The 15,367-nt window shown below is 34.6% G+C and overlaps 2 long non-coding RNA genes across 2 annotated transcripts; both read left to right on the top strand.

Annotated features, from left to right (window-relative positions):
* Positions 1 to 868: 868 nt before the first annotated feature.
* Positions 869 to 1,662, top strand: LOC142235825 (uncharacterized). Its single transcript, XR_012721867.1, has 2 exons — positions 869 to 1,041; positions 1,153 to 1,662. It is a non-coding gene; the product is annotated as an uncharacterized LOC142235825 (long non-coding RNA).
* Positions 1,663 to 7,489: 5,827 nt separating this feature from the next.
* LOC142235814 (uncharacterized) lies at positions 7,490 to 8,283 on the top strand. The gene is made up of 2 exons (XR_012721866.1): positions 7,490 to 7,662; positions 7,774 to 8,283. It is a non-coding gene; the product is annotated as an uncharacterized LOC142235814 (long non-coding RNA).
* Positions 8,284 to 15,367: the final 7,084 nt, after the last annotated feature.

Genomic DNA, 15,367 nt, shown 5'->3' on the forward strand with positions numbered 1-15,367 from the left:
TTTTGACTTTCCAAATGGAATAAAGTGATAGTTTTTCAAATATTTTTCCAGACACGCTGCCTCCATTGGGAATAAAAGTACTGGCTGATAGACGCTATAACATTTAACTTACAACTTGTAACTCAACATCAATCTCTTATTAATGCATAAAAATGTGTTAAATGTGATGTGATAGTCGTATAAATGTTATATTTATGAGAATTTATAAATGTTTCATAAAATTAATAAACATCTAAACAGTCGTGTTTTACTTGACCACAATGATTCTTTTACAACTATCTTAAAATGCACTTTGTGTGATTGTTTGAAGGGGCTCTTAATGGCGTCCTTCTAAATGTATCCAGAAAGGCTCCTAATAATTGCACTCATGCGATACTTTTTTGTAGTAACTTGGCGTGTTACAACTTCTCAATAGTGACGGTGCTTTTCCGAGGAGTTTTGGATATCGTATACGACTGTTTTCGACGTAGTGGGGATTCTCAGAAGCGCCCCCAAATTCAAAAAATGTTGACAGGGACACTACAATACTAATTGATAAATAATTATCTTATTAAACGTATCAACAAATAAGACCAAACAACAAAACTTTAAATATCATTATTTGTAAACACTTTTGCATAGATAATTCGATTTTCTTCCTGTTGGTGTCATAAAACTTCATTAAAATTAATTAATATGCGGGCAATTTGAAATTATTCAATTCAATGTTCTTTATTTTTCAATTCACTTCAATACATTTTCACCCTTATTCCTGAAATCGCTCTCGCCGTAGCTTTTTGTCGTCTGTCGCTTTTAAGTCGTCGACGACGAATACTTTTTGTACCAATTACAATACTCGGTAATAAAAGGCCGATACCACTAGAAAACAATCAGCTGATGTGCAAAAAAATTAATATTAATTTTTTCGGTATTGCATATGAAATGATTCATCAACTACCACTGACATGTAAATAGAACTTGCTTGAAGCACTCAATAACACTTGGAGAGTATGCGAGGTTAGTGATGACTTGAGAAAAAATTGTACCAGTACCCAAAAAAAGGTAAGGATCTTGATATCTATACAATAAAATTACAAACCTAATGGTAAAAGAACGCCTAAATGCATTTATAAATCTAAATAACCTATTACCAAAGAGATCATATGCCTACAGGAAAAATATGTCGGCCGTGCACTGCATTAACGACCTAATCCACACTATGAACCTCTACAAAGAGAAAGGAAAAAAAGTGGTACTAATTACAATGGATGTAAGCAACGCTTATGAGCGGGTTAATATAGGTGTACTACAATCCATATTACTTGAATTGAACTGTCCTAACCAAATAATAGCATGGATAAGGTCATTTCTATGCAAAAAATATTAGTTATGGGAAACAATCATTTTGAAATCTTTAATGGCATCCCACAAGGCAGCTGTTTAAGTCCTACCTTATTTAATATCTACACGATGGTGCTCCATGGCACACAGGATGATAATACACTCGTCTTCATTTCATGTCATTTATTGAATGGTATTTCCAATACAACAAGATTGAATCTTATGAATTATAGTACTGGACCATGTTATGTTAGATTATTATAACATCGTTATTAATATGTATTAAATTAAATTACAATTATAATTATAATAAAAATAACATATAAGTATAAAAAATAACAATATTCTAAAATATATTATATTGGTGTAGAAAAAGAAATGTAGCTTCCCCGGTACTAAAATATTTCACATGGTTGAATATATATTCCTCTTGAATCGTTGTTTATTGGTTATTAATTGCAGCTCATTAGGGATTTGATTCCAGAGACGGATCGTGTTAATAAAAAAAAGTTTCTGTGATGAGTGACGACGGTGTGCAATTTGTTTAATGTTTTTCCCGAAAATATCAAGTTCGCATATAGATATGAAGGTTTACTGGTGTGTATTATTTCATGTAGCAATACTAATGATTTGCATATTTAAATATATTTCCAGTGGCAACTTCAGTAATGAGTATTGTGAGACTCTGTCAAATCGTCTTAAACCAAAAGCATATCATACTGCATTGTTAAAAGTAGTTTGAAGTTTCCTTTTGTCAGTTGTATTCATATTGTTACGAATTTGATAATTATAGATATAAGTTTATTTAAATTAGTTTCCGTTAATTTAAAATTCCAAATTGTAACGATAAAATTTCGCTATCACTTGTTGGAATCATCTATTCATTTTCTAGTATTTTCCTGAATTTCTTTTATGTTCTTTTGTTTGCTTACCGAAATGTTAGTTCTTACTCTCTCATAGTATAGCAACCCCTTTGCTTTGTTATTCTGCATTCTCATTTCATCTCATTGTCTATTGTCATTGTTGTTGTACTAATGCGAGCCTATATCTATGTGAGTGTGTATGTGTTTGGCAGCCACCAGATGAACAACTTAATGGTCGTAGATCCTTCTAGCATTGTCTAAATTATCCCAAGATTCTTTGCTTCATACACAATTTCAATCTGTGTGGATCCTAGGTAAATGTTGACGTTATCACCTATGTCAATATTTTTGTTACGGATTAGAATTGCCTTCGACTTGTTAGGATTAAGTATTAAGCAGTTCTTTGAGGCCCCATTCAGTATTCGTTGCAGGTCCGCGTTAAGATTCGATACACAAGTCGCTATGGAATTCAGGTTGCATGAGGAGTAAAGCTGTACGTCATCAACGTACATTTGAATACGATTATGCTTAATTTAGTATGATAGATCATTCGAATATATCGAGTAGAGGAGGGGTCCTTGAGGTACCCCTCTTGGCAGTGGAAGGAGTAAAGAGTTGTTAGTTCCATCCGTTGTGTATTGTGATCGTTGTGAAAGATATGACACCAGTAGGTTAGGTTAGGTTAGGTTAAAGTGGCAGCCCGATTAAGATTCAGGCCCACTTAGAATATTCAGTCCATTGTGATACCACATTAACTAAAAGAACCTATTACATAAGGGCACTTCTAGTTTTAACCTCCGAAGGCCGGTATGCACCTCTAGCGAAATTTTCGGTAGCAAAAATTTATTTAAGTCTACAACAAAAAAAAAAACGGCTGTGTACACAAATTTTAAATCAGCTAATCGCTTTTAAACATTGTTAATATATGTTCCAAATATTCTTCAAATAAATTGTTTATTATTTACAGACCTTTTAAAACTTTTACGCACACAATGATTGTAATAAATCAAATGTTTGCTGCCATAATATGCATTGATAACCCTGTTATTTTCATTAGAGGTGCGTACCAGCTTACGAAATTGAACGCTACCGAAAATTTCGTTAGCATAAATAGCCATGCATTTCTTATGGGAATGAAATTTTTCGCTAGAGGTGCATACCGGCCTTGAACCTTCTTGATTATTTTTCTTTGTTGAACCAACCAGATGGTTCCAAAAACATTAGCAGACTGCTTAAGTTAACGTTTTCCAGATCCGCCAGTAATCCGAAGCTATATGCTCCTAAAAGTTGCTTGCGCTTTACACAAAATGCAGGACACTCACACAAGAGGTGCTTAATTGATTCCTTTTCCTCCGCATCATGACAGCTCATACAATACTTTTTGCAAAATCGCCTATCAGGCAGCGACCCGTTATAGCAGATATCAGGAGTGATATCTGACGTCTCGAGAACACTAGCATATCTAGTGTGCGGTTTAAGTTTAAATGGGGCCATATTTGCTTGGTGTCGTTACAGCCCTTGCAATTCTCCCATCAAACATTTGCCATCATAACAAACTTCTCACGCAGCATGAGCTTGCAAATAGCCAGGGGCATATCAACAGGTTCTAGTTCCCCTGGAATATGTAAGGTAGTCCCTAGCCTTGCCAACTCATCCGCTTCGCAGTTCCCCGGTATGTTCCTATGGCCAGGCACCCATATTAGGTGAATATTGTACTGCTCAGCCATCTCATTGAGAGATTTGCGACAGTCGATGGCCGTTTTCGAGTTTTGCACACTCACCAAAGGGAATTTCAATACCCCCTAAGGAAATGGGCCTAACCGTGGGAGTTTTGCGATCTTTGCAGTATATGACTAGTTCTGTCTTTGCAGGATTTACCCCAAGACCATTGTCTTTCGCCCATTTCTCAGTCATTCGGAGGGCCCTCTGAATAATATCTCTGATTGTGGATGGGAATTTTCCCCTGACTGCTAGAGCCACATCATCTGCGTATGCCACCACGTTTATCCTTTCTTTTTCTAGGGTAACCAGAAGGTTATTTATAGCAACATTCCAAAGAAGAGGTGATAGAACTCCTCCTTGGGGAGTGCCTCTGTTCACATACCTTTGTATGTTTGCTTGTCCTAGTGTGGCTGAAATACGTCTCTTCATTAGAATTTCGTCTAATAGCCTATGTATACATGGATCAACATTCAGAGTTGTCAGTCCATTTAATATCGAGCTCGGGTGGACATTATTGAACGCCCCTTCGATGTCTAGAAACGCCACGATTGTGTATTCTTTGACAGATAGTGAGCTTTTAATAAAGCTGACTAGTTCATGTAGTGCGGTCTCAGTAGACCTGCCCTTCGAGTATGCAGCTGTCGTTTCGAGAACAAACTTGAATCGATGCTAATTCTAAGATAAATATCTATCATCCTCAGAGTCTTAAGTAGGAATGATGATAAGCTGATTGGTCGGAAATCCTTCGCCCTCGAGTGAGAGGCTTTTCCCGCTTTAGGTATGAAAACGACTTTTGTTTCCCTCCACTTTCCTGGGATATATGATAAGTTGATACATCCTTTCTCAGTTCTCGCTTGTATCCTCTCAGATTCTTCTTATAAGCGTCCCAATCCTCAGGGGCTCTAGTGGACTTTGCCTTGTTAAAGAGCTTCCTGCAGGATTTCCTCATATTACTTAACCCTCTAATGCCCAATCCCGCCTCTAGGCGGGCCCCATTAAATCAGGAACCTTTTAGTAAAACGCACCTTAAGACAACAAAAATGGGTAAAATAAAAAGAAAACTTAGTTGAAACTGTTCATGAGTCTTTGTAGCATATACTGAATTTTACCGTATAAATTTTTCTTGTTTCCGTAGACCACCATGGTGGTCGATTTTTCCCCTTTGGCTTCCCTCTAAGGCATGCAGCTTTCAGTGAGATGTTGAAGGCCTTAGTAATCCGCTCCACTGCGTGTTCACTATCAGTTCCAGTTAATTGTCCACCATTTTTTCATCGGTCAGCGTTTAAATGTTTTCAAGAACGTAGAATCCATAATTTTAGTTTTCTGCAAAGAGATATACATTTAGTGACTTCCTTAAAGTTTTATTTCATTTATTATTTTCACTTACCTATTTTTATAAACTATTTGGTTGTTTGTCTAAAATTTTCCATTTTTTTTTATTTCTTGCAATTGACCACGAACTTCGTTGCACAAATAAGTATTGAAAACCACATGGTTTTTTCGTTGCATTTTATGCGCTTTACAGACTATCTGTTATTCCGGACGGAATGTCGGTGTTTGTAAAGAATCTTATAGTGTGTCGGATCGGTACGACTTGTCGGCGATGACTAAATAATCGGTAAATGTGTTATCGATCCCACAAACATGCAGCAGTACCGATTATGCCTTCGGACTTAACTTATATTGTGCACAATATATGGGATATGTTCGACACGAGCACTGTCGTCCGGAATAACTGATAGTCTGTAAAGCGCATTAGGGTAGTGTTTTGTCAAAGTTTTCTCATATTATCTTCAACACCTTTTCAAAGATTTCGTCAACATTTTGGCAAATTGGAAGTAATTCGCAAACAATTTGAAGATGTATTGAAGATGAGCTATTTCAAGTCAAGTTGAATTTATGTTGAAAATTATATTTACCCTCAAACTGAAAAGTTGTCGCATTTGAAAAACGCTCATCTTGTGTTTATTGGGATGCAACACTGTCATCAGCTGTTTAAAAACAATCAAAGGAAAGAACTAAAATTTGCATTTTTAATGTATGAAATACTCAAATAGTAATACATATTCACTGCTGCGATTATTTATGACGCTGTACCTATTTGAATTTCATGTTTTTCGATAAAATAGTCACAATTAATTACTATTGTGAATCGAAGAAGCGTCACTTTATCAATATACTATCTGGCAACATCGGCACGACTTGCACTGATGAGTTGTTCTGGATAGAACACCAGTGCAACGATGTTCTGGATAGCCCATACAAATGTTGCATCCAGTGCTAAAAGAAAACAGCCCTATTGTTGCAAATAATTTTCAAACAAAATTTGTATAAATGATATCCCCAATTCTAATTGAAAGTCAAAGCCAAAATTCTATGAATTTTGTATAATTTATTCATTTTCGTCAAAATAAAATATATAATAATACTCTACACTACATAATACCCCTGCCAGCATTTCAATGTTCCATTTCATCCTCATCGCTACCACAGACTCGTAAGTGACACTGCAACAATCGCCAACTGTGATAGTATTTTGCCCTCACTATTCGCATGTAAGTATTTTGCCATCACTATTGTTACAAGAGCCATTTTATATTTTGTGAAACACCAAGCGCAACTGGCTTATTATAATTTATTTCAATGAAAACGAAAATAAAGTGCTGAAAACATAGTTATTACGCTTAAAATTGTGAAAAGTAAATTGGTGAACAATTTTTGACTTTCCAAATGGAATAAAGTGATAGTTTTTCAAATATTTTTCCAGACACGCTGCCTCCATTGGGAATAAAAGTACTGGCTGATAGACGCTATAACATTTAACTTACAACTTGTAACTCAACATCAATCTCTTATTAATGCATAAAAATGTGTTAAATGTGATGTGATAGTCGTATAAATGTTATATTTATGAGAATTTATAAATGTTTCATAAAATTAATAAACATCTAAACAGTCGTGTTTTACTTGACCACAATGATTCTTTTACAACTATCTTAAAATGCACTTTGTGTGATTGTTTGAAGGGGCTCTTAATGGCGTCCTTCTAAATGTATCCAGAAAGGCTCCTAATAATTGCACTCATGCGATACTTTTTTGTAGTAACTTGGCGTGGTACAACTTCTCAATAGTGACGGCGCTTTTCCGAGGAGTTTTGGATATCGTATACGACTGTTTTCGACGTAGTGGGGATTCTCAGAAGCGCCCCCAAATTCAAAAAATGTTGGCAGGGACACTACAATACTAATTGATAAATAATTATCTTATTAAACGTATCAACAAATAAGACCAAACAACAAAACTTTAAATATCATTATTTGTAAACACTTTTGCATAGATAATTCGATTTTCTTCCTGTTGGTGTCATAAAACTTCATTAAAATTAATTAATATGCGGGCAATTTGAAATTATTCAATTCAATGTTCTTTATTTTTCAATTCACTTCAATACATTTTCACCCTTATTCCTGAAATCGCTCTCGCCGTAGCTTTTTGTCGTCTGTCGCTTTTAAGTCGTCGACGACGAATACTTTTTGTACCAATTACAATACTCGGTAATAAAAGGCCGATACCACTAGAAAACAATCAGCTGATGTGCAAAAAAATTAATATTAATTTTTTCGGTATTGCATATGAAATGATTCATCAACTACCACTGACATGTAAATAGAACTTGCTTGAAGCACTCAATAACACTTGGAGAGTATGCGAGGTTAGTGATGACTTGAGAAAAAATTGTACCAGTACCCAAAAAAAGGTAAGGATCTTGATATCTATACAATAAAATTACAAACCTAATGGTAAAAGAACGCCTAAATGCATTTATAAATCTAAATAACCTATTACCAAAGAGATCATATGCCTACAGGAAAAATATGTCGGCCGTGCACTGCATTAACGACCTAATCCACACTATGAACCTCTACAAAGAGAAAGGAAAAAAAGTGGTACTAATTACAATGGATGTAAGCAACGCTTATGAGCGGGTTAATATAGGTGTACTACAATCCATATTACTTGAATTGAACTGTCCTAACCAAATAATAGCATGGATAAGGTCATTTCTATGCAAAAAATATTAGTTATGGGAAACAATCATTTTGAAATCTTTAATGGCATCCCACAAGGCAGCTGTTTAAGTCCTACCTTATTTAATATCTACACGATGGTGCTCCATGGCACACAGGATGATAATACACTCGTCTTCATTTCATGTCATTTATTGAATGGTATTTCCAATACAACAAGATTGAATCTTATGAATTATAGTACTGGACCATGTTATGTTAGATTATTATAACATCGTTATTAATATGTATTAAATTAAATTACAATTATAATTATAATAAAAATAACATATAAGTATAAAAAATAACAATATTCTAAAATATATTATATTGGTGTAGAAAAAGAAATGTAGCTTCCCCGGTACTAAAATATTTCACATGGTTGAATATATATTCCTCTTGAATCGTTGTTTATTGGTTATTAATTGCAGCTCATTAGGGATTTGATTCCAGAGACGGATCGTGTTAATAAAAAAAAGTTTCTGTGATGAGTGACGACGGTGTGCAATTTGTTTAATGTTTTTCCCGAAAATATCAAGTTCGCATATAGATATGAAGGTTTACTGGTGTGTATTATTTCATGTAGCAATACTAATGATTTGCATATTTAAATATATTTCCAGTGGCAACTTCAGTAATGAGTATTGTGAGACTCTGTCAAATCGTCTTAAACCAAAAGCATATCATACTGCATTGTTAAAAGTAGTTTGAAGTTTCCTTTTGTCAGTTGTATTCATATTGTTACGAATTTGATAATTATAGATATAAGTTTATTTAAATTAGTTTCCGTTAATTTAAAATTCCAAATTGTAACGATAAAATTTCGCTATCACTTGTTGGAATCATCTATTCATTTTCTAGTATTTTCCTGAATTTCTTTTATGTTCTTTTGTTTGCTTACCGAAATGTTAGTTCTTACTCTCTCATAGTATAGCAACCCCTTTGCTTTGTTATTCTGCATTCTCATTTCATCTCATTGTCTATTGTCATTGTTGTTGTACTAATGCGAGCATATATCTATGTGAGTGTGTATGTGTTTGGCAGCCACCAGATGAACAACTTAATGGTCGTAGATCCTTCTAGCATTGTCTAAATTATCCCAAGATTCTTTGCTTCATACACAATTTCAATCTGTGTGGATCCTAGGTAAATGTTGACGTTATCACCTATGTCAATATTTTTGTTACGGATTAGAATTGCCTTCGACTTGTTAGGATTAAGTATTAAGCAGTTCTTTGAGGCCCCATTCAGTATTCGTTGCAGGTCCGCGTTAAGATTCGATACACAAGTCGGTATGGAATTCAGGTTGCATGAGGAGTAAAGCTGTACGTCATCAACGTACATTTGAATACGATTATGCTTAATTTAGTATGATAGATCATTCGAATATATCGAGTAGAGGAGGGGTCCTTGAGGTACCCCTCTTGGCAGTGGAAGGAGTAAAGAGTTGTTAGTTCCATCCGTTGTGTATTGTGATCGTTGTGAAAGATATGACACCAGTAGGTTAGGTTAGGTTAAAGTGGCAGCCCGATTAAGATTCAGGCCCACTTAGAATATTCAGTCCATTGTGATACCACATTAACTAAAAGAACCTATTACATAAGGGCACTTCTAGTTTTAACCTCCGAAGGCCGGTATGCACCTCTAGCGAAATTTTCGGTAGCAAAAATTTATTTAAGTCTACAACAAAAAAAAAAACGGCTGTGTACACAAATTTTAAATCAGCTAATCGCTTTTAAACATTGTTAATATATGTTCCAAATATTCTTCAAATAAATTGTTTATTATTTACAGACCTTTTAAAACTTTTACGCACACAATGATTGTAATAAATCAAATGTTTGCTGCCATAATATGCATTGATAACCCTGTTATTTTCATTAGAGGTGCGTACCAGCTTACGAAATTGAACGCTACCGAAAATTTCGTTAGCATAAATAGCCATGCATTTCTTATGGGAATGAAATTTTTCGCTAGAGGTGCATACCGGCCTTGAACCTTCTTGATTATTTTTCTTTGTTGAACCAACCAGATGGTTCCAAAAACATTAGCAGACTGCTTAAGTTAACGTTTTCCAGATCCGCCAGTAATCCGAAGCTATATGCTCCTAAAAGTTGCTTGCGCTTTACACAAAATGCAGGACACTCACACAAGAGGTGCTTAATTGATTCCTTTTCCTCCGCATCATGACAGCTCATACAATACTTTTTGCAAAATCGCCTATCAGGCAGCGACCCGTTATAGCAGATATCAGGAGTGATATCTGACGTCTCGAGAACACTAGCATATCTAGTGTGCGGTTTAAGTTTAAATGGGGCCATATTTGCTTGGTGTCGTTACAGCCCTTGCAATTCTCCCATCAAACATTTGCCATCATAACAAACTTCTCACGCAGCATGAGCTTGCAAATAGCCAGGGGCATATCAACAGGTTCTAGTTCCCCTGGAATATGTAAGGTAGTCCCTAGCCTTGCCAACTCATCCGCTTCGCAGTTCCCCGATATGTTCCTATGGCCAGGCACCCATATTAGGTGAATATTGTACTGCTCAGCCATCTCATTGAGAGATTTGCGACAGTCGATGGCCGTTTTCGAGTTTTGCACACTCACCAAAGGGAATTTCAATACCCCCTAAGGAAATGGGCCTAACCGTGGGAGTTTTGCGATCTTTGCAGTATATGACTAGTTCTGTCTTTGCAGGATTTACCCCAAGACCATTGTCTTTCGCCCATTTCTCAGTCATTCGGAGGGCCCTCTGAATAATATCTCTGATTGTGGATGGGAATTTGCCCCTGGCTGCTAGAGCCACATCATCTGCGTATGCCACCACGTTTATCCTTTCTTTTTCTAGGGTAACCAGAAGGTTATTTATAGCAACATTCCAAAGAAGAGGTGATAGAACTCCTCCTTGGGGAGTGCCTCTGTTCACATACCTTTGTATGTTTGCTTGTCCTAGTGTGGCTGAAATACGTCTCTTCATTAGAATTTCGTCTAATAGCCTATGTATACATGGATCAACATTCAGAGTTGTCAGTCCATTTAATATCGAGCTCGGGTGGACATTATTGAACGCCCCTTCGATGTCTAGAAACGCCACGATTGTGTATTCTTTGACAGATAGTGAGATTTTAATAAAGCTGACTAGTTCATGTAGTGCGGTCTCAGTAGACCTGCCCTTCGAGTATGCAGCTGTCGTTTCGAGAACAAACTTGAATCGATGCTAATTCTAAGATAAATATCTATCATCCTCAGAGTCTTAAGTAGGAATGATGATAAGCTGATTGGTCGGAAATCCTTCGCCCTCGAGTGAGAGGCTTTTCCCGCTTTAGGTATGAAAACGACTTTTGTTTCCCTCCACTTTCCTGGGATATATGATAAGTTGATACATCCTTTCTCAGTTCTCGCTTGTATCCTCTCAGATTCTTCTTATAAGCGTCCCAATCCTCAGGGGCTCTAGTGGACTTTGCCTTGTTAAAGAGCTTCCTGCAGGATTTCCTCATATTACTTAACCCTCTAATGCCCAATCCCGCCTCTAGGCGGGCCCCATTAAATCAGGAACCTTTTAGTAAAACGCACCTTAAGACAACAAAAATGGGTAAAATAAAAAGAAAACTTAGTTGAAACTGTTCATGAGTCTTTGTAGCATATACTGAATTTTACCGTATAAATTTTTCTTGTTTCCGTAGACCACCATGGTGGTCGATTTTTCCCCTTTGGCTTCCCTCTAAGGCATGCAGCTTTCAGTGAGATGTTGAAGGCCTTAGTAATCCGCTCCACTGCGTGTTCACTATCTTGCACATTTCTCATATTTGTCTCTGTTATTTCCGGTATCATCATATTGAACGATTCCCTATACCTATTCCAGTCAGCTTTCCTAACATTTGGCGGAAATATGGTCTTGGTGGTATGAACATCAAATTTGAAACTGATGTAGCGATGATCTGAGAAGCTATGTTCACTTAAAACCTGCCACACAGATATCATTTCATTCATTTCTTGCGAGGCCAATGTGATGTCCAAAACCTCTTGCCTGTTTTTAGTGACAAAGGTTGGGGCATCTCCCTTGTTGCAAACTACCAGATTAGTACGCAAAATAAACTCTATTAGCGACTCTCCCCTTGCATTAGTATCACTACTTCCCCATATACTATGATGCGCATTCGCATCGCATCCCATAATGAGTTTCGTCTTTGTTTTCAGTGACTCCTCAACTAAGGTCTTAACGGCACATGGAGGCATCTCCCTATCATGTCCCACGTAGACCGAAGATACCCAATATTTGCATTTGGTTATTTCTAAATTGGCAACGACAGTGTCTGCATTGCACATTGAAGGAACAAGACACAAGTTAAGCTCGTTTTTAGCAATTATACAGGCTCGAATTACATCATTACCAGTATACTGCAATAGTTTGAACCCCGGAGTACTTAATTCACATATTTTGTTTCTATAAACATATCGTTTTTTTTTTTTTTTTTTTTTTTTTTTTTTTTTATTTTCATCTATGGATTAAACCCTTACAGACTAACAGTAATATATTACATTATATACATATTGTTTGTTAATATATCAAGTATTTAATAATAATGTTATCTTTTTCTTTACATTGTATTTCTCTTCTGACAAATCAAGATAATAATAAAATTTATTGAATTCTTTACAAAGACGGCGAAGTGGATCGTTGTTTTCAAAGTTCGTTCGAAAGTATTCAATGTGGAGCAGTTCAAAGTTGCGGGTAGGTCTAAAGACCTTGAATATACTCATAGAAAAAAGTCTGCTAAAAATAGCAGTCGATGTCTGCTGTTATATTTTCGTACTTCAGGGCCAAGTTAACTACAATTTATAAAATTTTTAGGTTATAAATGTTTCCCCAAATCATATTAAAGAACCAAAAGTAGTTTTTGGTATATGTTTGCACTGTAATATACCTACAATCTCCTAAATACGTTCAGCAAACATTTTGTTTGCTGTTATGCCTCAATTCGATAAATAGTCAGATTTTTGGTCAAATACTATAGATATTCATAAAATATTGTTTTAATTATGTTAGGATAGCTCCTAAGTTGACATTTTTATTTGTTTTAGCCAATATAAAACATGTTTTAGTGTAATCGAGCTTAAAAATAGCAGGAAATGTTTGCTATTTTAGCAAACAGTGACTGCTGTCCCTTTTTCAGCAGACTTTCTGCTGTTTTAGCAGACTTTTCTGCTGTCCCTACTAACATATTTCTTTGGGTGTAAGAACTATGTCTATGTCCACAGAAAAAAGTGTTTCGTAAATTTAAGAAGATTTTTACAATAATTTATTACAAGAATTTTCCAGAATTTTAGTTAATTTCTCGTATCTTTAATGAAAATTAACTACTCGAAAGGAAATTTTACAAATTTTAAGTAGCAATCGTTTAGTTCATAGCCTACAAAATATGATGGAAATTTCCTTAAAATGACGAAAGAATTCTTAAAAATTCTTTCGTCATACTATAAAACTACTTATGAAATGTAAAATACTTTCTAAACAATATGTGTAATTTACTATAAAGAGTTTTTGTATGAGAAAATATTTTTTTAGGAAAATTGAACTTGAAAACGGATAGCAATTTCTTACTGGCAATTCCTATAGTTAATAATAGTTGGTACAACATTTCTCAACGAAATATTTTTAGTTCACATGTAATTAAATTTATAGACATTTTCGTCAAAAATGGGTAGATAGCATTTCATGAAGTTTTTGCTAATTTTAAGTTAAACGTTTCATCGTTCATAAACTGGTGTGCCTTTACGAATATTATTCTTAGAGTAAATTGTCAGCAGATGTGATGAACTAATGCATAATACAGAGATTTTTATCGACATAGTGGAATGTGATTAATGTAAAGATGATGTTACTTGAGTTTTGTTGTGTATACATGAGCGTAGGGTTGTTTTTATTTTTGTTTATTTAGTGGTTTGTGTGTGTGTTTGTTATTCGCGGATGGTTTATTTGGCTGGATGAGGTGTTGTTTTCAATAAAGGCACATGAGTGTTTGTTGTTGTAGGAATGTTTTGGCTTTGCTTGGTTTTGTTTGGCATGCTTCAGTTGCATAGTTGGCGTTGGCGTGGGTTGTTGCACCTTTTAAGCAGATGTGCAACAAGGGAATATAAAGGCATGGAATATTTTGGATTTTTGAGACACATATTGGTGCTTGTTTATTAAACCTTTTAAATGAAAGTTATTAATATTTTATCGGTAGTTTAGAAAAAAGTTATTAAGAATATTTAGGAAAATATGTTGAAATTGAAAGTGTAGTGACATTTTTATTATTCAATGTAAAAAATTAATATTCAATTCCAGATGAATTTGGAAAATGTTTGTTATATCTAAGCGTATAGTTTAGTGATAAATTGGTAAGTATTTTTTTTAATATGGCTTTCTTTTAAAAATAATATTTTTGATGTATATTATTATTTGTTAATTTTTTTTTTGGAAACCAGTTTAAAATTTTTCTTTGTTGTAAAAGCAATATTTAATTTCAGAGCAACTCCAGATGGATTCGAACAAATTTAAAAAATAGAGAATTAGTAAGTTTTCTTTCTTCCAACTAGAATATTTAAGTCTTTATGAGTTTTCTTTCTTCCAACTAGAATATTTAAGTCTTTATGAATTTTTTATCATCAAAATTACAGGTTTTTAATACCTTATTTTAGTATATCTTTAATCAAATTTTTTGGAAACCAATGTAACCCCTTAAAAAGTTGGAAAAATTTTTAGTACTCGTTTGCTTGTAATTTAATAGTGAATTGGTAAGGATTCTTTAACCAACCAAACCAAACTTGAATTTATTTTCTTATTCAATTTGGTTTTAATTAGTATAAAACAAAAATTCAGAAAACGGTCGAATTAGTATAACTTAAATTTACCATTTCCCAATAGACTAAAATGCATTTTAAATCGAAAATGAAATTACGTGTCGTCATTTTAACAAATGATGACTGTCTAGGGTTAACCAGAATATTTGGTTTTTTATGTATATTATTATTTTTTACATTAGTTTTTTTGGAAACCTATTTAATAACTTTATTTAATGTAAAAAATAAATATTTAATTTCAGAGTACTCAAAAAAGTTTGGACAACTTTTTATATTTCCCCTCAGCGTACAATTTAATAGAGAATTGGTAATATTTATATTAAAGGGTGATACGGTCAAAATTTGGTCATGGGAAAACGCGTGTAAATCGGTGAAATCGTTTATTTAAAAAATCAAATTAAATTTATTTTTCAAGTTCAATTAGTATAAAATTCAGGAAAAATATTCAGTTAGGCTTTCGCTTTTCCAAATCCGAATTGCCGGGCCTCACGCTTGACACCTGCCATCAGATTTTGTACAGCCACCTTGTCCACCTTCTTCGCCGCAGAAAG

This window comes from Haematobia irritans, chromosome 4 (assembly GCF_050003625.1).
Source record: "Haematobia irritans isolate KBUSLIRL chromosome 4, ASM5000362v1, whole genome shotgun sequence".
Classification (NCBI taxonomy): domain Eukaryota; kingdom Metazoa; phylum Arthropoda; class Insecta; order Diptera; family Muscidae; genus Haematobia; species Haematobia irritans.